General features: G+C 45.4%; 1 protein-coding gene across 3 annotated transcripts in view; it reads left to right on the top strand.

The window, feature by feature from the left end:
- Nucleotides 1-26810, top strand: part of TOX2 (TOX high mobility group box family member 2) — a 134674-nt gene that overhangs the window by 59444 nt on the left and 48420 nt on the right. The gene's annotated exons all lie outside the window — the stretch shown is intronic.

Below are 26810 nucleotides of genomic sequence, written 5' to 3'. Positions count from 1 at the left end.
GGGCTCTTTCCATACTTTGGCTATTGTTGATAGTGCTGCTATAAACATGGGGTTGCATGTGTCCCTTCGAAACAGCACACCTGTATCCTGTGGATAAATGCCTAGTAGTGCAATTGCTGGGTCGTAGTGTAGTTCTATTTTTAGCTTTTTGAGGAACCTCCATACTATTTCCCAGAGTGGCTGTACCAACTTGCATTCCCAAGGAGGGACTTTCTGTTTTTTTGAAGACAAGAGAGTCTTTAGAATGTTTCATTGCCAATGGAAGGCATCCAAGAGAGAGGGTAAAGTTTGGCGTTCAGGGGAGGGAAGAGTTAATTGATGGTTTAAGCCTTGGGAGAAGGTGGGAGGGGCCGGGTCCTGCCAAGAGGTGGAAGCTGTGGCCTTAGCCAAGAGTGGGGACAAAGTGGGAAAGAATGTGTGTCTCTGTAGAGGGTTGCCCAGAAGAGAGGATGCTGCACCTGAAAGCATCTGTCTTCTCGAAGAGATTGGTGGGCAGGTCACTTGCTGAGTTAGGGTGCCAGAGGTCTGAGGGGGTAGAGAAGGTCTGGGATATTTGTGTGGCCTGTGGGAGGCTGAGCTCTTGGCACGGGTGCTATGGGTGCAGACAGATGGGTGGATCCACAGTGGGGATTTGTCAGGCAGGTGTACCAGAAGGACACTCAAGCTTTTTTTTGCAAAAGAGAGACTGAAATGAAGGACCGGGGAATCTAAGCTGGGTAAGGGAGACCTGGGCAGTGAGGACATCTTAGTCATGGAGTGGAAAGTGGGTGATGATTCTGAGAGAAGCAGCTGTGGGCATTGCTGGGGTCCTGGGTGTGTCTGGAGAGTGGGCAGCTGACACTGAGTGGAGCAAGCCCAGCATCAGCATGGTGTCTGAGCTGGAGGGACCCAGGATGAAGCCGAGGTGGGGTTGATGGGAAGCCCTCTGGCACCCGGAGCCAAAGGCTGGGAGCCTGTTGGGTAGGGGGACAAGCAGAGGTGTGTGAGCAGCACGTGGGGCCGGATGTTGATGGAGCTGAGTGGGGTGGGGTGGGATTTGCGGGGAACATGGATGGTGGTCCAGGTGGGGCAGTGGAGAGGGAGGAGGATGTCAAGCCTGCCTTCCAGCCTGACGTGTGTGAGCAGTGGGGGATGGACAGCTCATCCACAGAGGAGACAGGAAGTGAGCAGAAGGCATGTTCTAAGAAGCTCTGGGGAGGTAGGGAATTTTTTATTCTTAGAGTAGGAATCCCAGTGGGTCCAGGGACAATTTGCGAAGCGAGAGGTTCAGGGGGCTCACGTTTGAGGTGCTCCCTGGGGAACTCTAGGACCCATGGAACACGGTCAGCACCACCAACCATCAGCACTGCCAGGTGTGAGCAGTGTCCAGGGTGGGCCCTGCCTGCCGCTGCTTCTTTTGCACCCCTTCCTAACGTTCCAGCAGAGCGAGTGCGGTGGTGGAATTCTGTCTTAAAGGCCAAGATTCCCACGCTACCAAATGAGGCCTTGCGGTGCCTCGCACCACACCCGGCACACAACAGACACGCAAGGACTTTGAGTGTAGCAGATTCTTGCCGTTGGGTCTGCACACCAGTGTGTGTGTGTGCGGCCAGCTTCCTTCGTAGATCCCCAGGGATGCCTGGTCTGTTTTGCTTACCACTTATATCAAGCATAGGCCTAGAGGGGGCCGATGGTATAACCAAGAACCCAGAGAACCAAGAACTCTGAGACCAGAGCTGGTCTCAGTCACGCCTACAGCCTCCTTCCAGCAAGGGATGGTGTAGGATGCCCAGAATGGGGGGAAAGCCCAGAGCTCTGAGTTCCGGGTTCTGTCTGCTCCGTTTCCTTCACCTCTGTTATCTCTCCCAGCCTATTCCTCACGTGAATGATGAGGGTAGATGGTCTGTGGGATTTTCCCAGCCCATGCTGCTGCTGCTGCTGCTTTCGTAGTGCATTTCTGTGGGCTCAGGCACTGGAGCTAAATGTTTTCCATGAACTCTATCAGGTAGCTACTGTTGCTATCCCATGTTACAGATGAGAAAACTGCAGAGCAGAGAGACAGGGAGGTGGTTGAGTGTTTTTGAACCAACCAAACAAACAATGTGCTGGGAGTAAATGCACGGATAGTAAATGCACCTGAGGCAGGCCTCCCTCCTGTCACTGTTCAAATCTAAGATTCTGGCCTCTGAATCTGTGTACATGGTAAAGGGCAGAGAAGACACGGCTTTTATTGCTTTAATTAAAACCTGGGTGAAGAGCTCGCGATTCATATTAAAATGAAATTGTGTTTCGCTGGCCGTGGTGCCGAGAAGGGACCGGCAGTGATTACTGCTAAGATTACAAACAATCAAAGAGAAAAGGCCTTTTGCAAGCATTTCCTATTAAAGCCACAAACATCACACTTTAAAAATAATTATGGTTGTGTTATCGGAACATGATTCATGAATTCTGAATAAATATGAGGGGGCCTTGAAGGAAACTGTTTCAAGACCATAGATTTTGTTCAAATCTGATGAAATTTAATATCATTTCGCAGCTGGAGAATAAAATGCAAGGAGGGGAAAAAAAAACCCATCCTATGTGTATGGAGAGAATTGAGTATATGTCAGACTGAACTAATGAGCCTTCCCTCATCAGTCCTACACACGTGCTTAGAAAAATGGACGAGCCTCTCTTGTTTTCATTGAGAGAAAACCGCTGAGAAGGAGTTGGTACTTACACCTCACAGATCTTCATTTTGCATTCCAGTGGCTAAAAATATATTCACTTTAAAGCTCTGCATTCCTGGCTGTGAGATGTTTAAATATTTGAGGGCGCAGGCATAGAGGCGTTAGGGAACGGGCTTGGGGGTGGGGTATCTTGGTCTGCGTTTACCACACCTCCCCTGTAGTAAAGATATTTTTCATACAATGCGGTGAATGTTTACAGCATATAGTTTTGTTTCCTTCCAACTATTATGAGAGAAATTGAATCCCTGGAAACGTTCCCTCTCTCTAAATGGGATGGAAACAATGAAGATGGTGCAGGAAGTTTATGGGTTGGGGGAGGGAACAGCAGTGGGTTGGAAATGTAAGGATTTTCTTTAAAACAGCACCCCTCTCCCACTCTCAGCCACCTTGAACTCAGCATCTTCTATAGGGCCTGGGTCTTTGCTGGGGAGTGTGGGAGAGCCGTCTGGTTTAACACATTTGTTTGTTGCTAAATGAAAGCTAACCCTGGGGGCGTCTGGGTGGCTCAGTCGGTTGAGCGTCCAACTTCAGCTCAGGTCATGATCTCGCGGTTTGTGGGTTTGAGCCCCGTGTCGGGCTCTGTGCTGACAGCTCAGAGCCTGGAGCCTGCTTCCGATTCTGTGTCTCCCTCTCTCTCTGCCCTCCACCCCCCCCTGCCCTCCACTTACACTCTGTCCCTCTCTCCTTCAAAAATAAACAAACATTACAAAAAAAAACAAAAAACAAAAACAAGAAAGCTAACCCTGTCATCAAGATGTGAGAGCCAGAGAGCCAGATGCGAGACCTTTCCAAAATGGTGCAGGGTTCTTAGCTTCTGGAGGGTCAGGAGCCTGGTTCTGGCCCCCTTCAGCCTCTTTCACTGTGTGCTCTTGGGTAGGTCATTTGTCCTCCCTGAGCCCTGTTTTTTGTGTCTGTGAATGAGAGTCTGAATGGGTGTCTCTGAGAGACCTTTTAGGTTATATCTGTAGCCAACGGATTGGTTTCCTCCACCTCCTATTTGAGTCTCTAGGAAGGACACTGGTCTGTCCAACAAGCCAGAGCTCCCCTCCCCCACATAGCACCAATGCTAAGGGACCCTTGGAGATGGTGGTCAGTGGTTCTGAGCAGGGTTCCAGCCCACCACTGGTGACAGTAAACAGATGCTGGTAGTCGGATGGGTTATAAGGGTAATGACATGAGAAGACAGACAGACCTGGGCTCAGATTATGGTCTTCAAGTTTCATGACTGGATGACCTTGGACAAATCATCCAGCTTTCCTGAACCTCAATTTTGTCTTTAGAAGTTCCTCAGAGTGATGCAGGGAGAAATAAGTAAATAAAATGTATTTATACCCTGACTTTTTATTACAGTGTTTGGTCCATGGCAAATGACAGTTGCATGAGGTGCTATTAAAGTATCCATCTTACAGATAAAGAAAACTGATTTTCGGGAAGATAAAACAGCCTGCCCAAGGTCATCCACGTAGGGTGTGTGGTGAACCCAGGAGTCAATGCGGCATCAGAGATATCAGCAAGGAGCCAGTCAGCTATTTTATCTAATACAAATCAAATTATGTTAAGGGCTGAAATTGAAAAGATGATATTGGAACTATCTTGTTTTTAAAATGTGCCAAGAAATGTTCCCCCTCAAATAACAAAAACAGTAGATGCCTCCTGGCAGTTACCAGCTCACCAAAGGTGTGTGATCCCTTCCCAGCCCCCTCCATTAGACCTCCAGCCCAGCGTGCCAGGGAACAGCTGGGCCATTTAAGCCTCCTTGATTCACATCTCATTAACATTAAAAGGCCTTCATGTGGTCCAGACAGCCGATTTCTCTGTGTCTCATATACCCAAAGCCCCTGGCTCTGATGAGGAACAAAAGTCCAGGTGTGAGTGAGGTGGTTGCCCATGCTGGGCCTGGCATCCTCTTTGGACAGTGTGGAGCGCAAGGGGCTCAGGTGAGAGTGAGTGGCAGGCCTATGGTCTGTGTGTGACTCCTCCTTCTGCCTTGTTCTTGCTGTGTGGCCTTGACCAAAGTACTTAGCCTCTCTTGGGCTTGCTTTCTATCTCTGTAAAATGGGAGTATTACTCCCTTCCTTGCAGGTTAAGAAAGCCAGAAATAGGTGTAGCTTAGTTAACTAGTTTAGTTTAGTTAGACTAGTTAAGTAAGTGTAGGCTGGTTGAGCGGACTGGTTAAGTGGGTAGAAGGTAACCAGCCTGGCCAGTGCTGATTATATCGGAGCTTGGTAAAGTTTTTGTTGTTGATTTTAGAATTTACAGTTTAGAGAAGAAAAGTGAACTAGTGAAGGAGCTGGGAACATGTTGAGTAGCTCTAATTTTCTGTGAATGTGTGTGTTACGTAGGACCGGGGTGGAATGAACAAGATGAGGTTGGTGGTTCAGGTAAACACAAATCCAGCCCAGGAGCCCTCAGCTCAGATGCACCTGTGCGCCTTGTGGCACAGTCTGTACAAGCACCCAGGGGCACTGAGCCGTTGGGAGGGTGGCTCCCAGGAACCTGGGGGAGCTGGGGTGCTTGAGGGGGAGGTGTGTCAGGCGGGGCGAGGATGGGGAGGTGGGCCGTGTGAACGACTGTTGGCTTTGGAGATGGGGAAGGAGCGCCTTGAGGAAGTCTGGCTTTGCTTTGTGAGGGATGGTTTCTTGGAAGCCGCCTTGAGAAAACCTTAAATAGAGTGTTCTGTAACAGCACAGGCCTTGGAGGTTGATCTGGGCTGCTTCTGGCTGTGTCCTATGCTAGAGTGGCCCTCAGGGGCACGGGGGTCGTGGCTAGAGGCTATATCTGTGCGGTACATAAATGCGGGGCAGTGCTGGTTCTAAGCGTCCTGCTGGCCTCATTAACAATTGCCAGGGATGGCAACGTGAGCCGGATGGCAGGAGAAGGGGTGAGGAAGCATTTTGAAATGTATTAACTACTCCCCACCACCACCACCAAAGGTAGAAAACGGCAAAGACAGAAAGTACCAAGGTGGCAAGAATGTGGAGGAACGGTGCCCTCACACGTTGTTGTGTGAATTAGCACAGCCACTTTGGAAAACCATTTCTCAGTGTCTGAAGCTCTGTGACCCAGGAATGCAGCTCCCAGGTGCTCACTCAAGAGGAACACGTTCATCTGTTCATCCAAAGACACGTAGAAGAATGTCCATAGTGGCACTTTTCATAAAAGCACAAAACTGGAAATAGTTCAAATGTTCATCCACAGTAGACTACGTGAATGATCGCAGAATATTCTTACACGGTGGAGTATTATGCAGCATAGAAGACCCAGCAGTTTATAACTGCATGCAATAATATGGGTGAATCTCACAAACCCCAGGTTGAGAGAAGAAGCCAGACACAACCAGAAGCCAGAACATTCTAGATGATTCCATTGACTTAAAGCACATAAACAGGCAAAACCAATCTGTGGTGGTAAAAACTCTGAATTGTGGTTACCCCGCTTGAGGGTGGGTAGTGAGGAGTCTTAAGGGGCTTCAGAGGTCTGGTATGGTGCTGTTTACATAAGTCTGTTCACTTCGTGAGGATTCGTCCTTGAGCTATATACTTATGACTTGTATCCTTTCTGTTGGTATCTTGTGCTTAAAAAAAGAGTAAAAAAATTTCAAGGTATTTGCACCAGTGTCTCCATTTTTAGAGACATGGTAAGATGGGGAAGGCGACCTAGCCAGATATCTTGTATAGTGTGTTCCCAGTAGGGGTGTGGACGGACTGACCCTTCATAGCTTGGGGAATTTATTTAACTTGCTGGGAGGGGAAGGACTATTTTAGCCTCATAACGGATGATGAACTGTGAAAGTGCTCCTGCCATGGCTCGCTCCAGGGAAACAGGTGGTATGGGCTTATCTGGATCGACTCAGCTCTGTGGGCCCTGACCTTCACTCCTATTTCTCTACAGAATTTTAGGAAATGACTGAAAATATGAACATCTAAGAAAAGAAAGTGTGTGTGCATGTGTGTGTTTTTGGGATGCTGTGTTGTGGTACCAGGAAATCTTGTTTATGGAATATGTGAGGATGTCTGTGGAAAAGAATCCTTCACACACAAATACGAGCATATGTGCATGTCGCACTCATATGGGCACACTTGCCGATACATACCTTTTCACGCATTAAGCATCGCTTTGTGACTCTGAGCAAGTTACTTAACCTCTTGGTGCCTCGGTTTCCCCAATGAAATGGCAAGAATAATAGCACCCAGCCCTTGGGGCTGTTATACACAGATGCACACACAAATTACATTTTTATTTGCGTTTATTTGTTTATGGCTGCCTCCCTCCTAGACTGTTGGTATTGTGGCAGCAGAGACCTGACACGTAGTAGGAGCTGCGTTAAAAAAGGGGGAGGGAGGGAGGGAATGAATGGACAACTCTCACAAATCCACTGGCACACGTGCTGATGTTTAGACACATTGATGTACACATTTGTGCATGTCTGCAGACACATATGATCACATGTGTAGACTTGTATGTAAGCACCCAAGGGTTATGCATGCACACACCCAGACATGTCCAGGCCCAGAGCTCAGGAGGGTGGGGTTAGCTGCAGTTTCAAGACTCTGCCCTGGAAGTCAGAACACAGGGTTCTGTTTGGGGTTCCACATAACTGTCATTTATTATGTGACTTTGGGTAGGTCTTTTTAAAAAAATTATTTTATTTTTTTTTATTGTTTTCCTTGTTTTATTTTTATAAATATAATTTATTGGCAAATTGGTTTCTATACCACACCCAGGGCTCATCCCAACAGGTGCCCTCCTCAATGCCCATCACCCACTTTCCCCTCTCCCCCACCCCCCATCAACCCTCAGTTTGTTCTCAGTATTTGAGAGTCTCTTATGGTTTGCCTCCCTCCCTCTCTGTAACTTTTTTCCCCCTTCCCCTCCCTCATGGTCTTCTGTTAAATTTCTCAAGGTCCACATATGAGTGAAAACATATGGTATCTGTCTTTCTCTGACTGACTTATTTCACTTAGCATAATACCGTCTAATTCCATCCATGTTGCTGCAAAGGGCCATATTTCATTCTTTCTCATTGCCAAGTAGTATTCCATTGTATATATAAACCACATCTTCTTTATCCATTTGTCAGTTGACGGACATTTAGGCTCTTCCATAATTTGGCTATTGTTGAAAGTGCTGCTATAAACATTGGGGTACATATGCCCCTATGCGTCAGCACTCCTGTATCTCTTGGGTAAATTCCTAGCAGTGCTTTTGCTGGATCATAGGGTAGTTCTATTTTTAATTTTTTGAGGAATCTTCATACTGTTTTCCAGAGTGGCTGCACCAGTCTGTATTCCCACCAACAGTGCAAGAGGGTTCCTGTTTCTCCACCTCTCAGAGGTTGAGGACTCCTAGCCAGGATATGACAGCATTGGAATTTGAACCATGGTCTGTCCAGGTCAAAGCATATGCTTTTAATGCCTATGGCATTGCTGTCCACAGTGTGACCCACAGACCTGCAGCATCCCCTGGAGCTTGTTGGAAATGCAGCATGTCAAGTCACACCCCAACCTCCTAAATCACAACCTGCATTTACCAAGTTCCACAGGTGATCTGTGTGCACATTATGGGTTGAGAAGCAGGGCCTAAGGTACACTGTTTCCCTCAAGCATTAAGAGGAAGTAGGGTTCACAAGGCGGGTAGAGCACAGGTGTAGGCACACCCTGAGGACCACCAGAGAGGAGCAATCAGAGAACGAGAGAGGATGCAGCCAGGAGCTACCTGTGGAGACAGAATCAACACGGAGGCTCTGCATTGCACATGTGGGGGCCTAGTCTCTGCTTTTTATAAAGGTGCAGACTCACAGTCATTAAGGGTACCAATTCATTAGCTAAACTTTTACATTTAAAAACAACACATGTTAATCATCGTGTAGTTCCCATAGGTGAGAAACCCAGGTTTGCATTAACGGGGTGCCTCTGGCTCCAGACCTCTCACTAGGCTGCAGTTCGTGTGGTGATCAGGGCTGCAGCCTCATCGGAAGGCTTGACTGAAGGGAGGTTTGCTCCTGAGCTCATTGGTGGTTGTCAGCGGGATTCAGATCCCTGGAGTGTAACTTTTGAGTTGGGACTTGGCTCTGTCCCTTCCCAGTGGTGTCACTTCCATTGAGTTTCACTCTCAGTGCCTCTGTTTCTTTCTCTGTGAAATGGAGTAATAGCACCTGCCTCATAGAGTTATTGTGAAGACTAATAAATTGATGTATGAAAAGTCTGTAGAACAAGGATACACTTAGCACCTCACAAGCACTATCTATATAAATGCTTGCTGTTATTATTATTATTTGAACAAAAGTGCAGAGAAGCAGGACTACACAAGCTTCGTTCACAGAGGGCCACTTAATAAGCCTTAGGGGAGTGGATGAACTCTGGGTTTCCTGTGGGGACTTTGGGGCATATTAACAGGAGCATGGGGGTCCAGGCTATAGGAGGAGGCCTTGCTCCATTCTGCTCAGAGTAGGCTTAGAGTGCTGGGCATAGTCCTTGGTACTACCACTTGGGAAGGCACAAGGGTGTTGTGGTGATTCTGAGCAGGAGCAAGTGTCATCTGGGGGTAGACAGTGGCCCAAGTGGAGGGTCCAGCATCTCCAGGAGTCTGGTGATACCAGAGTATGCATTGTCTGGGGGCTGCAGTGGGCTCACTACGCTTGGTGTTAGGTGATTGATATTGCAGGATCTGGTCCAGGAGGCCTCATATACCAGAAAGATACTGGGACCCTGCTCTGAAGGCAGTGAGCCTTGGAAGGGTCTGAGCAGGGCAGTGTCCCTGGAGCAGCATGGATGGGGGGACTTGCCTACTTAGCCGTGTGTCACAGAGCCTAGAGCACTCACAAAGGCCAGTCTCTGAAAACTTCAGCGCCTTCGTATTCAGGCAGCTGGCTTAGCACATTTTTAGATGATGCCACTTCTGTAGTTTTCAAAAGGTAGAGATGGAAAAGAAAAAAAGGCTGCAAATAGACATAATTTTTTTTTCCAGAAGCTATTTTAACATGGAAATAACTGGAGAGCCTACTCATCATTTTTAAATGCTTTTAAAATTAGTGCTGCCTCATGCCTGCCTGTGGACCTGCAAACCAATGGCACATACGTGAATTCAGTTTAGGTTTAAAAATCCCTTGGTCCAACTCTCTCTTTTCATGTGTGGTGTAACTGAACACTAAAATGGGGGGCAGTGACTTTCCCAAGGCCACACAGCCCATCAGGGGCAGAGCTGGGACTCAAGCGCCTTCATAGGAAGATGATTTCTAAGATGAGAACATGGAACCAGGAAGCCCTTGTGAGCATTGTTTCATTCTGAGAAGCCTTTCTAAGGGGAAGACCACTTCAGATGTTTGCTGACTTCTTAGAGCTTACCGGGAAGGTGGTGAAGAGCCCAGCCCCGCGTAACAGCAGGCTGTCAGTACATTCATTCATGCAATCATTCATTCAAAACAATATTTACTGAGCAGCTACCTTGTGTCAGGCAGTGTTCTAGGTGCTAGAGATACGAGTGTGAACACGGCAGTCCAATCCCCGGTTCTCATTCATTCATGTATTGTTTCATTCTGCAAATGTTTATTGAGGCCATACTATGTGCAACCACTGTTCTTGGTCCCGGGTTAATCAGCGACGTTACAGCAGAATATACATTCTGGTGAAGGGAATGGGGAATATGTATTTTTTTAAAAGTCAAGACTCTTGTGTGTTAGATGGGAGAGGTTTGATGGGAAAGAGAAACCACCTTTAGGACAGGGTTCAGCAAACCATGGCCCCATAGGTCAAATCTGGTCTTCTACTTGTTGTTTGTAAATAAAGTTTTATTGGAACACAGCTGTATTTGTTAGGTTAAATATTGTCTATGGCTACTTCCATGCTCCAGCAACAGAGATGAATAGTGACAGAGATTACATGACTTACAAGCCAAAAAAGATTTATTGTCTGTACCTTTGCAGAAAAAGTTTGCTGACTTGTCCTCTAGGACATCCAAGGGAAACTGTCAAAGAGGCAGTTGGGTAGGTGATTATAAAAAATATGTTATTAAGGGGAGCCTGGGTGGCTCAGTCAGTCGAGCATCCAACTTCCCCTCAGTTCATGATCTCGTGGTTCCTGAGTTTGAGCCCCACGTCGAGCTCGTTCGCTGCTGTCAACATGGAGCCCACTTCAGATCCTCAGTCCTCCTCTCTCTCTGCCCCTCCCCCTCTGCTCACTCTCTCAAAAGTGAATAAATATTTTAAACATATGTTATTAAAATAAATGAAACTCTGCCACTTACTGGAAAAATGAACTTCCTTATCTATAAAATGGAGAGATGCCTGGTGCTCAGGCACCCCCCTGACTGGAATGCTGTGGTCCCAAGTTATCCTCAGCTTTTCTACTTGCTGGGACTGTTTCCTCCTAAAGAAGAAGGCAGCTCCACCACTCATGGATCATTTTTCCAGAAACATCCCCCCATCTTCCCCCCAGGTATATCAGTCCGGAAAGCTACCTCAAGCTCAGAGTGTCAGATGATTTCTCAAGCAAAAACACATGGAGATTATCATGTTTGTTCCCAGATAGAGTTTTAGTAAACAAAACTCATGGCTGGGGCACCTGGGTGGCTCAGTTGGTTAAGCATCCAACTTCAGCTCAGTCTGATCTCACTGTTTGAGTTTAAGCCCTGCATCGGGTTCTGTGCTGACAGCTCAGAGCCTGGAGCCCGCTTCAGATTCTGTGTCTCCCTCTCTCTTTGACCACTCCCCACTCACAATCTGTTTCTCTCTCTCTCAAAAATAAATAAAGATTAAAAAAAATTTTTTTAAACCCTCATGGCTAATGTGACTGGCGGCCATTGTCACATTGTGATGCCTCTGATCTAAGCTTTTCAGGGTCAGAACCACCAGCAGGGGAGTGTTCTACTCCCTCCTTCACTCCCTTGACACAGCTTGGGAGTTCTGCCTGTAAATAAAGGCTTAAAATGATGTTACTCCCCCCTCCCATTCCTCCAGAATCCACGTGTAATTTTAACAATATGGCTTTTTCATTTCCATTTTGTTTATATATGGTATGAGCTTTTATTTGTTTATTTATTTATTTTTAAGAAGCATTTTGAGTCCGGGAAAATGATAGCCCAACAAGAAGGCATAATTGTACTGATTTTCAGAAGTGCAGCAATACTCCAGCTCCGATGTACTGCGAGACATGAATCCGAAAGATTCTATTACACATCTCTGGGACAGGCGACACAGGGGTATTATCCAAGATGATTAATTTGGCTTGGTCATTATGGACACAGACAAGCCTGACAAAATTGCATTTCATTCCCCACTGAATTCATAAAATTGCTGTACACATAATAAGTTATAGCGCTGGGTGCCCTGCTCCTATTGATGGGATTTCAGGTTTGGGTAAGGTTTTCCTTGGATAAGGTTTCCTTGTTTTGAAAACAGAGCCAGGAAACACTGAATTGAATGACAGTCTTTTCACTGAGATGTTCTTACAGGGTGTGGATTTTACTTGTGAAAATAGTAGGGTGATAGGGTAGCCGTGTAATTTATCGTCCAAACCAGGACAATTTTATTTTTTTAGTTTTTATTTAAAATTAAAAAAAAATTTTTTTTGAGAGACAGAGACAGAGAGAAAGTAGGGGAGAGGCAGAGAGAGAGAGGGAGACACAGAATCGGAAGCAGGCTCCAGGCTCAGAGCTGTCAGCACAGAGTCCGACGCGGGGCTCGAACTCACAAACCGCGAGATCATGACCTGAGCCGAAGTCGGACGCCCAACCGACTGAGCCACCCAGGTGCCCCTTTTAAGTTTTATTTTAGATAGAGTGTGAGCAGGGGAGAGGAGCAGAGGAAGAGAAAGAGAGAATCTCCAGCAGGCTCCACATGCAGTGCAGAGCCCAGTGTCGGGCTCAATCCCACAACCCTGGGATCATGACCTGAGGCAAAATCAAGAGTCAGATGCTCAACCGACTGAGCCACCCAGGCGCCACCAAGCCAGGATGATTTGGGGGTGAAAGAAGGCGCTATGAAAGATTACCCTGAGACAAGAGGCATAAACAGGACTGACCCGGGCTAATCAGGATTAACGTGTGTGTTGGGAGGGGTGCAAATAATGGCAGAGCACGTGTTGGCTCCAGATAGGGCTTCCTGTCTTTATTTCCATAAAAGCTACCCGTGCGACTTCGGATAAGTCATTTTGCCCTTTTGAACCTCAGTTTCTTCATCTGTAAAGTGGAAAAGATATTTAGCACTTGTTGTGCTTACCACCTGATGTCTTTTCTCCCCCTCCTTGGGTATGGGGGAGGGGATCATGTTGATTTTCTGTTCATGTGTTTTCACATCTGTTTCCTTGTGTCGTTCTCTCAGCGGTTAGGTGGAGTTTCATAGATAAGGACACTCAGGAGTAGACAGTTTTGGATAAGTTGCCAGAGGTCCCTCAGCAAGTAAGTGACTGGAATTCCCCCAGGTCAGACTAACCCCAAAGCCAACATTCTGTCTGCAAATGAAAGAAAGAGAGAAAGAAAGAAAGGAAGAGAGAAAGAAAGAAAGAAAAGAAAGAGAGAGAAAGAAAAGAAAGGAAAGAGAGAGAGAGAGAGAGAGAAAGAAAGAAAAGAAAAGGAAAGGAAAGAAAGAGAAAGAAAGAAAGCCAACAACCCAGTACTCACTGATTATGTATTCCAAGAAACTTCAAGCATTTTTTGGGAAAAATATTTGAAATACATAAAAGCATTTGGAACCCCAAAGTCCTGTGTCAGTGCAAGGTATTGTTGCTGTCACTCAGGTTATTCAGCAGGCTGGACTTGTACAAGAAGGCAGAGATCCATCCCTCACTCCTTCCTCCGGGCTCATGGCCTTGGGAACCTGCTGTGAGAATGAGGGTGGTCGGTTCCCTTTCCTACCACGCCTACTTCCTCTGCTGCTGCTGGAGACCCTGGGATCGGGCAGGGCGAGGTGGGGCTCAAGAAGTAGGGTCAGAACATCTTGCCGACTAGTGTCCTACCATCCATGCCTGCTGTTCTAGCCGATTTTCACACACTGGTTCTTTCCATGAGGCACACTGAGCTGGGGTTCACACTGCAGCTCATGACCTGCTCCACGGCTAGTACACCTACTGCCGAGGCCTCCATATCGTATCAGGCCGCTGTCTTGGGTGGGACCCTTTCAGATGCCTTCAGCCCCTGCCTTCCTCAGCTTTCACTTGCTCTCCAGGACCACTCACACATCGTTGCCTTGCCTTGCCTTGCCTTGCCAAACCATGCACCTGCAGATTGTTGTCTGTCCCTGTCTCTCTCTTTTATTCTCTCAATCTCTGCCATTTCAGGCAGTGCCAGCTATCCTCCCATCTCCCCAAAACCTCCTGAGCCTCTCAACTCTGGGGACACAAGCTGGGTCCTCCTGAGAGCTCTTTCTTGCCAAGCTTCACCAGGGAGTGAGGTACCACCTCCTGTCTTGTGCTGTATCCTGAGTCCCAGCGAGCTGTGCCATTGGGGACCTTTCTTGCTCGGCTCGAAGGTGGGGCTCCCCTACTGCTATAGATGCCCCCCCAGTGAATCTTCCTCCTTTGTCTTATACAACATGGGGGTGGATGATGGAAGTGGAGTCCAAATTTCAGTCTGAGAACCTTCTGGAAGCATTACCTGGATAAAGTAGGAAACCATCACATTGTGAAAGGCATACTTCCCCAGAAAGATATCAGCAATCTGTAAATACTTAATGACATAGCTCTGAAACAGATGAAGCAGAAATGAAACAGAAATACAAGAAGAAATTGATCAAATCACAATCACAGCAGACATTTTTACCTCATAAACCAAGGATCAAGCAGAAATTTAGACAATTTAACAGAATTAAGCTGGAGATAATAAACATTTATGAAAATTAGCTTTATACTACATTACAAAGGAATTATCATTGACTTTCAAAGGATCGGTATATTTTTCATTCCCTTTTGGGTATTCTCTCTTTTCTTTTTTTGTCAGTGGTTTTCCCTTTTGTTAGCCTTTTTAAAAACACCCATCTGTTCCTTAAATTTATCAAAATTTTTGTTTTATTCCTCTTTCTTCTGACTTTTGGTTTATTTTGTTTCCATGTCTAGCTTCTTGAGTTGAGTATTGAGTTTTTTGTTTGTTTGTTTGTTTGTTTTTCTTGCCTTCTGATAAGTTTACTTAGGTAAAATGTTATACATTTTTCATTGTTCACTTCTCACAGGTTTTGTCAGATAGTGTTCTCATTGTCTGTAATTTCAGTTTTGGTTTCCTCTTTAACCCAAAAGTTATTTAGAAGATTGCTCTTGGGGCACCTGGGTGGCTTAGTTTGCTGAGCGTCCAACTTCGGCTCCAGTCATGATCTCATGGTTTGTGAGTTTGGGCCCCGCATAGGGCTCTATACTGACAGCTCAGAGCCTGGAGCCAGCTTCGGATTTTGTGTCTCCCTCTCTCTCTGCCCCTCCCCCACTTGTGCTCACTCTCTCTCTCAAAAATAAAAAAGATTGCTCTTAAAGGGTCCAAGGATTTAAGAGCATCTGCCTCCCTCCAATTTTTTCTATTCCTTCTTTCTCTACCTTATTTGTTTTTTGTTAAAAACTAGGTTAGTACATTTAGATAGTAGAGTGTGGTCTATATCATTTCTACCTTTTGAAAAATTTGAGATTATCTATGTAGCTAATACATTGTCATGTTTTTTAAGTGTTCTAGGGACATTTGAAAAGAATATGTGTTCTTTAAATAGTGGAAGAAATCAAGAGGGTGAATCGTCTTATTCAGCTCTTGTATCCTTACTGATTTATATCTGATTGATTTATCAATTTTTGAAGAGGAGTGTTAGTGTCTTGTTGTGTTTATGATTTTGTTGAATCATCTTTGTACCTCTAACAGTCCTTTACATTTTATATTCCTGTGGTTTATCAGTCTACATAAAAGTTTATGTCTGTCATTTCTTCTTAGTAGAATGTATCCTTTATCAACTTAAGTATTTCTCTTAGTTCCCTCAGTGCTTTTGACCTGAATTGTACTTGATTTGTTACTAATTTTGCCACGTCTGCTTTTTACTTACCCGACATATCTGTTTATTTTTAACCTTCTGTGTCATTTTACTTTGGGCATGTCTATTATAAATGACATATGCCGGATTCATTTATTTTAACCAAAATATTAATTTTGATCTTTTAACAAACAGATTAAAATCATTCATATTTATTGTGATTAGTAATATTTAACCTTAGTGCTGTCATTTTATGAAGGTTCTTTATTATCATGTTTCATACTTCATTCCTATTTTCTTTTTTTCTTTTCAGATTTTTGTTAGGTTGATCAGATTCCATTTTCTTTTCCTTTATTTTGATTCCTCCAACGGTGTGGAGTTTCTGCTTTCCCTTAAAATTATAAACAAAAATAGCTAATCAGTGAATTCAGCAAAGTTTCAGGGTGCAAGACTAGCACACAAAAATCAGTTATGTTTCTATATACAATGAAATTAGCAGTCCTAAAAGGAAACCAAGAAAACAACTCCATATATAATAGTGTTAAAAAGAAGAAAATATGTAGGAATAAATTTATCCAAGCAGGTGAAAGACTTAGAACACTGAAAACTACAAAACATTCATGAGAGAAATTAAAGAAGACCTAAAAAATGGGAAAGACATCCCATATTCATGGATGGGAAATCATAATTTTGGTAAGATTGCAATACCATGCAAGCAAGCTACGGATTGAGTATAATCTCTATCAAATTTCTACCAAGCTTTTGGGGCAGAAATGTAATTGATGATCCTCAAATTCATATGAAACTCCAAAGGACCCTGAGTAGCCACAAAAATCTTGCAAAAGAAGAGAAAAGTTGAATAACACACATTTCCTAATTTCTACAAAGCCACAATAGTCAGAACAGTGTGGTACTGTTCCAAGGATAGACATACAGATCAATAGAATAGAATCAAAATAGTCCAGGAATAAACCTCTACCTACATATATGGCCAATTAATTTTTTGACAAAGATCCCAACACCCTTCGGTGGGGACAGAATAGTCTTTACCAAATAGTTCTGAGACAACTGAATGGCCATGTGCAAAATAATGCAGTTGAACTTTACCTCCTGCCATATGCAAAAGTTAAGTCAAAATGGACTCATTACCTTAGTCTCAGAGCTAAAGCCATAAACATCTTGGAAGAAAACATAGGGATAACCCTTCATAACATTGGATTTAGCTGTGGATTTTTAGGTATGACATCAAAAGTATGAGCAACAAAAGATGAATTGATGAAAAATTAGATGAATTGGACTTCATGACAATTACACACTTTGTGCATCCACAGACATTATGAGAAGGGTGAACAGACAGCCTACAGATTGGGAGAAAAACCTGTGCAAATCCTATATCTTATAAGAGTGTGTATCTAGAATACATAAAGAACTCTTATAATACAACAACACAAAGACAACCAAATTTTAAAATGTGCAAAAGATTTGAACAGACATTTCTTCAAAGAAGATATGCAAGTGGCCAGGAAACACATGAAAACATGCTCAGCATCATTGGTCTTTAGGGAAATACATATCAAAACTATGAGAAGATACCATTTTATACCCCCTAGGATAGCTGTAAAAAAAAATAGTGGAACATAAGTTGTTGGTGGTGAGGATGTGGAGAGATTGAAACTCTCAGATGTTGCTGGGTGAAAAATGGTTTGATGGTTTCTCATAGTTAGATGTAGAATTGCCATAAACCCAGCAATTCCACTCCTTGCTATATACACAAAAGAACTGAAAAGAGGGACTCTAACAAATATATATACACAAAGAAGCACTAGTCACAATAGCCAAAAGATGGAACTAGCCCACATGTCCATCAGTGGATGAATGGAGAAACAAATTGTGGTATTTACATACAATGGAATATTATTGAGCCAGAAGATGGAATGAAGTGATAACACACTACAGTATGGATGAACCTCGAAAACATTGTGCTAAGTGAAAGGAACCAGATACAAAAGGTCACATATATGGTTCCATTTATATAAAACTATCCAGAATAGGTAAATCCACTGAAAGAGAAAGCAGATTGGTGGTTACCAGGGGTTGGAGGGGCCAGGAAGAATAGAAACTGCTTAATGGCTATGAGGTTTCCCTTTGGGGTGATGAAAATGTTCTGGAACTAGGTAGAAGGGATGGTTGCAGAACACTGGGAACATACTAAAAGCCATTGAAGTCTTAATTTTTAAATGGTTAACTTTATGTGACAGGAATTTCACCTCCATAAAGTTTAAAAATTGTAACAAATATATTTAAACAACTTTTCCTTACACTGTAAATAATCAGTATCTGTAATTTGCTTCTTTAAGGAAAGAAGACACAGCTTCTAGCTGAAATCCTCCAGATTTTTAGTTGGTGATCATTATTAACTTCTTAATCCCTATGCTATCTCTTCTATTTTAGCAATCCTTAGAAAATAGTCACATTAAATCCTGCAGTCACCTTAACAATAGCTATTTTGAATGAATATAAACTGTAGTGGTTTCTGAGCTCACTCCTTCTAAAATTCCTTTTTTGGGTTTACTTTTCATTCTCTAGGTTTGAGCTTTGACAGTATTTGCTTCAGAAAGGAACAATTTGAAAGAATACACACACACACACACACACACACACACACACACATATGCGCACAGTATGTATATTTTACTCCCTATGGATGAATTTTTGATTTGTTTGTCATTTTGTTGTAGTAAGTGAAAGAGTATATTCTGATGATTTCATAGAACATAAGCTTATCACCACAACAGGCTTCTGGCCCATTGGCTATTCTTGGATTCGTTCTTCTCTAGCCCCTCCTCAAGGCCCAGAGACCTCCCCTTTGCCCCTGTTTACCCCGCCCCATCTCAAGGAGTCATTGCCTTTGATGTTTACTGAAGATTCTTCCTCCTAGAAACTACAGGGGAAGACTTACCCTTTCCTGACCCAAAGGGAAAGCCACATACTGGAATCAGCCTAGCATTCTTCCCTTCCTGGAATTCCCTTCCTGGTGCATGAAGAGCCTGTGGCAGTCTGTCCTTCTGCATGCCCCTTCTACCCAAGAAATATTGCTCTGCTCTGAATTCCCATTCCTTAGTTATTTGGAAAGAGAACCACAAATGGGGAAATTGGGGAACAAGGTGATTCTCGCAGCCTCATAACCCACCTCTGTGTGGTTGGCGAGCTCTAACTTCTTGCGTGTTTGTAAACTTCACAACCTGGCCCTGCCATTTGCCTCAATGCTTCTTCTCCTCAACCACTCCCCACAAAGGACAATCAGTTATGGTTTTTCATGCACCACTTCTGGGGAAGGAGGAATGCTGGCCTGGTTCAAACCACCTGTCCTTCCCCTGGGTCACAGCCAAGATAAGCCTTCCCCCACATGGAGAATCTTCATGGTCTGCCAGTCCATTCATTTTCTTACTATTCTTGCTTCTTGGCATTTGGTGAGAAGTTCATTTGTTCACTCATTCATTTACTTTTTGAGCACTCATTACTGTTGAAGAAACTGGGGATACAGCAATGACCAAAACAGATGAAAATCTCCTCCATCATGGAGCTGGCATTCTAATGGGGTGAGACAGGTAATCAATAAAATGTGTAAGGTGTTAGAAATTGATAAACACACAAAAGTGATCAAAACAAACAGAAAATGGATCATGGCCGTGGTTTGCGATTTTAAATTGAACAGTGAGGGTCGAACTCATTGAGAAGGGGATATTTGAGTAAACATGAGTGGCAAAGGAAGGAGCCGTGTGAGTATTTGTGAGAAGAGTGTTCCAGAGAGCAGTGCAAAGGCTCTGAGGCAGAATCATGCATCGTGTGGCCAGAGTGGCATGAACCAGGAGAATGGTGGGGGATGTCAGGGAGGTGAGGGAGACCGAGGTGTGCGTGAGGGCGTTAGACCATATGGCATGTGGTAGGAGGCCATTGTAAGGACCCTGTTCTTCCTCTGAGTGACAAGGGGACCACTGGAGGGTGGTGAGCAGAGGAGTGCTGCGATCTGAAATTTTAACAGGATAATTCTGGCCCCCGAGGGAGAAAAGACCATAGCAAGGGTGGAGGCAGGGAAGCCCATCTCTTTCTTAGGAGGAGTGAGAAATGAATCTTGAAGAAGCCTCTGATCCAGTGTGGGGCAGTGCTGAATTCAGAGTCACAAGACCTGGGTTTGAATCCCATCCAGGACGTACCAGAGACACGACACCCCCACTTTCTGAGCTTCCCCTTCTTCACCTGGAGAGAATAGTCATGTGAGTTCTTTGCAGAATGGATGCGGGTTAAATGGAGAATGCGTGTGGAAAAGCTGGGCTTCAATGGCTGGCACACACTAGGTGCTTAGTAAGAAGCAGTAGCCAAGCGGGTTGGTATTCAGGTGTCACGCATTTAGGATTTGATTGCATCCGAGGGAGACATGTAGTGTTTGCATGTTTAGTTATTTTTAAGTGTGCTAATCACCTTTTTAAATGAATTGTCATAATTGTGTTATTCCAATATTTTGATACAACATATGCTTATTTTTGCAAAAGGCTTCTGGCTGGTTGGGTTGGTTCCAGTGTGTTGAGATTTTGGGTTTTAAAAAAAGGAATGGACTCGTGCAGTCGTTCAAATCTCATTGGGCACATGCTCCGTACTAGCACCTGTTCTGGGAGCTGTGGGGGCAGGGAGCAGGCAGGAAGGCGGTGGTGGAGAGAGACATGAGCCATGGATAACTGAAGGGTTTCCAGTCTGCCGGGAGGGACCTAGGTGAGCTCTCAACCTGAAGCCTGGTACCCTCCCTATCTGATGTGCTCACTCACCACATTCTAACTGAGCACCTACTGTGTACCATGTGCTATGCTAGGTGCTGGTGACGAGACAGTCTCGCCCCTGTCTTCAGGGGGTCAGGGTGGGGTTGGGGGGGTCACAAGTAAAAGGGAAGTAAAGAATAAAAGATAATTGGAGATGTGTGTGATACTGTGGGGAGCACAAGCAAGGGGCCGAAGAGGGGGAATGTGAACAGGGGAGTCTTGTTGCAGGATGGGTAGGGGAGCAGGGGGAGGCTTCCTGGGACCCTGCTTTCTGGGATGATATGAGGCCCATGGCTGAGTCCCACCTAAAACCAGTCATCCCTCAGCCCATCAGGCCAAAGACAGACGTCACCCCATGGTGTGCAAGCCTGGGGCATGCGGAGGAGGTGTGCAGACCATTCCCAGTGTGGGTACCAAGTACATGAGCTATGTGTTCTTGGAGTAGTTCCTTAACATCTCTGGAACTCTGAGCAAGGGCAACAATGGCGACAATTACAGCCGGCACTGAGAGGGCTGAGTCAGGACTTTTACACAGTTACTTTTTACACAGCCAGGCATTGTCAGTACTTTTTACACAGTTACTTTTTACACAGCCCTGTAGCACCTGCTGTTATTACCTTCCTTTCACAGATGAGGAAACTGAGGCAGAGAGAGGTTAAGTAGTGTGCTTCAAGTCACATACCTAGAGTGTGGCAGAGCCAGGATTCAAACTCAGGCCCTCCTGAGCTTCACCACACACTGTATTCCTGTGCAGTGGGGACAAATATCACCTGTGTCCAGGGCAGTCACAAAGGTTGAGTGAGGTGTATGCTCATGGTGTCTGCCCTGGGGCCTGGCTCATACCTGCGCTCAACTAATTATTCTTGAGCTCTTACTTTGTGTCAGGTTCTGGGAAACAGGACCAACAAGGGCTGTCCTAGCAGAACTCACATTGAACTTGAACCAAATAATTATGTAAGCAGTTAGTTAACTGCAGGTTTGATGAGTGCTTCCAAAGAGAATGCAGAGCCACCTGGAGGCATGTAAGGGGCTGTGAGCCACTCTAGAGAGTATCAGGGAAACCATTTAAACCAACCTGTTGTGGAGAGGTGACTAGAAATTAGATGAAGGGACAGCGTGTGGTGGCCACAGCATTCCAGCAGAGGGAACAGTCTACGTGAGGCCCTGGAGGCAGGCAAGGTCACTGTGGCTACAGGGGTGGTGGGGGGCAGCCACGTGAGGATGACAGAGCCATGTTTGGGACTGGGGGGGCTTTATCCTCAGGACAGTGGGGAGCCATCAAAAGCATTGTAAGCATGGGAGTGGCATGCTGGGGTGATCGTCTTTCTAGAGACCCCTCTGGCCACATGGAGGGGATGAACTGGCAGGGAAAGGAGTGGGCTGTGGGAGGCCAGGACAGAGGCTGCTGCATTTGTTCGGGTAAGAGACAGTGTGGCCTGGACCAGGGCAGTGGCGGTGGGAATGGAGAAAAACGGGTATGTTGAAAAGATAGTTTAGAGGAGTTTCACTAGATTTGAGGAATGACCAAGGGTAAGCCCCAAGTCTGTAGCTTTATTAACTGAATGGAGGACTGGATGAGGGAAACACAGGTGCAGGGTAGGGGAGGGCAACATGACTACAGCTTTGCACATGTTGACCCTGAGTGGCTTGTGAGACACTAGGTGAAAATATTGGGTGAGGGGGGGTGTTTAGATGCTCAGATCTGGAGCTCAGATGGGTGTCAAGATTGGAGCTGGAAACATGGCAGAGGAGGCAGGTCCCAGTGGGCTGTGGAGTGAGTGGGAGATGAGGAAGAGGGGGCTACAGGTGAGGACAGCCCTTTTAGGAAGACAGGTATGGACCAGAAGGAGGTGGTAGCAGCTGGAGAGGGATGGGGGAGTGTGCAAGACCAGAGAGAGATGGGCATGTTTCAGTGCTGATGACAGTGGTCCAGCAGAGGGGGAGGCCAAAAAGCCAGGAGCAAGAAGGGTTAATGGGATGCCCAAGGTCCTTGGACAGATGGGGAAGGATCATCACCTATAGAAGCAAGGAGCTTGGCCTTAGGAAAGAGGGGTGGCTCTTCTGGCATCACAACAGGAAGCAAGTTGGTACCAAATGGGCAAGTTTGTGGTTCTGGCATCAGGATGCTGTTAGAGTTATTTTCTGTGTTCCCTGCGAAGTAGAAGGTCATCTGGTCATCTGCACTGGGAGAAGGGGCAGAGAAGGTGCTAGAGGATGAGGAAAGAAGACAGGCTTGGGAGAACAGCCATGGAAATGAACAAGCTGGGAGGGACTGGTTCCCAGAAGTATGGAAACACCACAGAGAGCTGGTGACCATGATTTCTGGTGAAATTTGATCAAAGCCTTGCTCAGTTCTCTTGGTGAGGGTGAGAAAGGGTGGGTAGTTGGGTTCATATCATGATGGGGGTCTTATAAGCAAGGTGCTAGGCATAGAAGAGCAAAGAGGGGCACAGAGAGCTTTCTCTCCTCCACCATTTCTGATTACTTGGTGGTACTCTGGCCCCTTGTCCTTTCTGCCCCTCTATAGCCATCTCCCTTCACCAAGCCCTGTACCACTCATAGCCTTAACCATAACAGTATGCCTGTTGACCTGTGGGCACCTTGTCTTGGAGGAGATGCGCTCAAAGGCAAAATTGGCATTGACACCCACCAAAGTGCATCAAAACGCAACCTGAAAAACGATTTTCATCCCCCCAGGGAACCATGCTAAGATGTTTGGAAGATTCTCTCTCTCCATCTCTTTCTCTCTCTCTCTCTCCCCCACCCCCAGACACTCTCCAGTAGAGGTGTACTAGTTTTTAAGCATGGAATGATCAGAATGTATTTATTTGGGAGGTGGGCACTGGGTGCAGAGTGGACAGAGTCTCAGTGGGGGATGGTGCCGGGAGACTCCTTGAAGAGGATACAGATCAGACCCTGTTCCCTCCTAGTGTTGTAACCTGGGTGAAGCCTCTAGATCTTGATTATCTGATTTGTCAAATGGAGATAAATACAGGATTCTTTTAAGAATTGGAGAATTAATTGCATGTCAATTACATCTTAATAAAGCTGGAAAAACTGGGGAGCCCGGGAGAACCTGGAAGACATCCGTGTCAAGGTAGACTCACCTGGAGAATTAGGGAGATAACCCACACCAGGGTAGATATACCTGGGGAGTTTAGAGAGCTATCCAAGGTCATATTAGACACACATTTGTAATTAGGGAAACATAGGAGGTCATTATAGACATGCCTGGGGTATTATGAGCACATTCCAGGTTTTGTGTCACATGCCTAGGAGATTATGGAGCAAAGACAGAATTGGAGATGGCATGCATATAAAACACCCTGCATGATGGGTGGTCAAGGGTCAGGAGGGTTATTCTAGGTAAGAGACAGAAAGAGGGCTGGGTTGGGGTCCTGTGTAAGGAAATGTGCTTTTGATCTGCACCATTTAGAAGGAGGTGTTGCTTTGCCAAGTTCCTCAATAACAAGGCTGGATCAAAGCCTGTTTCTTGGTCCCCAAGCCCTCAATTTGGCCATGACTTGGCACTGCAACTAAGGATTATGTGCACCCAGATTCTTAGGATCTGTGTCACAGGAAAGGACACATTACCTTCCTTTGGAGACAGTATAAATTGGAGGAAGGGGAAGGTGACTGGAGTTAGGCTTGTTTCTAACTGTGTGACTTTGGGCAAGTAAACGCCCCTCTCTGTGTCTTAGTTTCTCTATCTATAAAATGAGCATATAATACCAGAAACCTCCTTCATTGGATTGTTGTAAGAATTAACTCATTAAATGTTTGTAAAGTGCTTGCACCTGGCATATACTATATGCTCAATAAATGCTAGATACTTACATTTTTTGATTAAAAAAAAAAAAAAGCTTGAGGAATTTGTTTACAAAAGATCTGAGACTTACCAGGACATGGTTTCCACCTATGTGTTGAGCTTCATCAAGAGGGACTGAGTCTTCCTTGGGTCTCCTCCCCTGGCCATTCTGTTAACCTCAGGTACCAGCTGTGTGTCCCTTATTAAATTAGATTCAATTTCACAGATATTGATCGAGTAGCTAATATTTTTAGCCACGGAGCTTGAGATGGATGAGATGAGTCCATCCTCCCCTCTCTTTATGCAAATGGAGAAACTGAGTCCAGAGAGGGGCAATGATCATGCAATAAAGAGATTGGAGTGTACATATAGAGCAGTGAGGTAGGGGTCAGTCCCCAAACCTATGCAAGCCTTTCCTGCCCCATCTCCTGAGTCCTGGTCCAGATCTTGGAAGCAGTTTCATGTGATGGGAAGGAGCCAGATCTTGGGGGCAGAAGACTAGGTCCCGTTCCTGATGGTTGTGAATGTCCTTTGCCACCAGCACGATCACTTCTTCCCGGACTGCACGTTGTCCATCTGTGAAATAAGCCCGCAGCAGCCCTGCAGAGGGAGCCAGTGAGCAAGAGATGGCTTGGGCTCTGGGTCCAAGGATGGGTGTGAGTGTGGCAAGGCGCTTATCCTCTCGGAGCATGTTTCTGTAGATATGCAGGGCTCTTCCCCGGGCAGTTGTGGTGAGGTTCAAACATGGTGCCTGAGGAGAAAAGTTTTGACACCAAAGAGGTGTTTAGATACCATGTGCTCCTTGCTCTCGCCACACCTCTACTCAAATCCTACTCACCCTTAGCGCTCAGTGGCCTCATCCAACAAGTATTTACTGGGAGCCTACTTACCAGGAAGCCGGTATCGTGTTGGGCTTCAACTACCCTAGTTATTCTAACATACATATTTAACTTATCAAAGAAAACAAGGATGTTGGAAAGATGTCATTTCCCATATTCTACTCTGGTATTGTGGGATTCCCCCCCCTTTACACATTATGTATTATGATTGTTCTAAGATTTACCATTATATTCGCCGGTACCTCTGGTGTCTTTCTTCAGTTCTGAAATATTCCCAACCATTATCTCTTCAGTTATTCCTCTTCCCTTCTGTCACTCTTCCAGAATGCTGATTGAACAGGTGTCCTTTGGACACCCTCCCTTTGTCCTCAGTGTCCCCTAACTGCTCTTTCCTAGAAGTTTTCTCATATCCATCTTCCTGTCTGCACACATCCTTTCTCTGAGCCCTGATCTCTTTCGGAATATAGAAAAGGGGAGTGATCCCCCAGGCTGACATCACCTCGGTACCAAAACCCAATAAGGGCAGAAGGCAAAGAGGGAAACTACAGGCCAGTCTCACTCATGAACTAGATGCAAAAATCCTGAACAAAATGTCAGCAATCAAGATCCAGCAATGCATAAAAACAGTAATACATCATGACCAAGTTTATTCCAGAAATGCAAGGTTGCTTGAACATTTTCTAATGTTAAACCAAGTGAAGTAATTTACCATATTAACTGCATTAAAGGAGAAAAGTGACTTGAGCCTTTCAGTAGATGCAGGGAGAAGGATTCCAATAAAAACAACAACAACAGCAGCAGCAACAACAAAAACCCATGCACAGTTGAAAGAAAAAGAAACACCTTGACAAAATAGGAACGCCCTCACTCTGTTACAGAATTCCTGTAAGAGCCTATGGCAAACATTGACCTCAGTGGTAAAACACTGAGCTATTTAAGATAAGGAAGAAAGCGAGGGTCCCCACTTTCACCATTTCTATTCAGCATCGTCCTGGAGCTTCCTTATCAGTGCAGTAAGGTGGAGAAAACAACAAACAAGGATTAGAGAGGAAGGTGTCCAGTATGGCTCCTAGCTTGTGCTCCTGGGGGATGTTTGTGCCATTTACCAAGATGAGAAAGACCAAGAGAGGACCCAATTGGACTGGGTGTTCAGGGCACACAAGGGAAAGGCATCCAACTGCTGTGGAAGACTACCAGGCAGGAAATCAGGATACTTCAGCTCCATCCCAACTCTTCAACTAACCTTGGATGGGCCACTTTCCTCTTGGTGTTTGTTTGTTGGTCTTTTTAAGATTTTAAGTAATCTCTTCACACCCAACATGGAGCTTGAACTTAACCCTGAGATCAAGAGGCACATGCTCTTCCAACGGAGCCAGTACCTCTGGTGTCTTTCCTCTGGTGTCTTTCCCCTGCCACTTTCCTCTTGGACCTGAATTCTCCCATCTGTAAAATGGGTGGGTATAGGAAGATGGGCTCAAAGTGGGCTGCAGTGGCCAGATCTGAATGGAAAATGAAGAAGAGAGGGGAAGGAACAAGAGCTGGTCCCATTCTCCAGGAGGGCAGGTTTTTGTATACAGACCCTCTAGTGAGAGGGAGCACCCATTTAGAGATGGGGCAGGAATCTGACCAAGTCATAGGGCCATCTTGACTGTCTGCCTTGCAGAGGGATCATCCCTTCTTTGCTTTGCCAAGAAGTTGTTACCATTGTTGCTGCTC

This window comes from Acinonyx jubatus, chromosome A3 (genome assembly GCF_027475565.1).
Source record: "Acinonyx jubatus isolate Ajub_Pintada_27869175 chromosome A3, VMU_Ajub_asm_v1.0, whole genome shotgun sequence".
Classification (NCBI taxonomy): Eukaryota; Metazoa; Chordata; class Mammalia; order Carnivora; family Felidae; genus Acinonyx; species Acinonyx jubatus.
The sequence above is the reverse complement of the archived record's forward strand: the minus strand, read 5'-3'. Positions and strand labels throughout refer to the sequence as shown.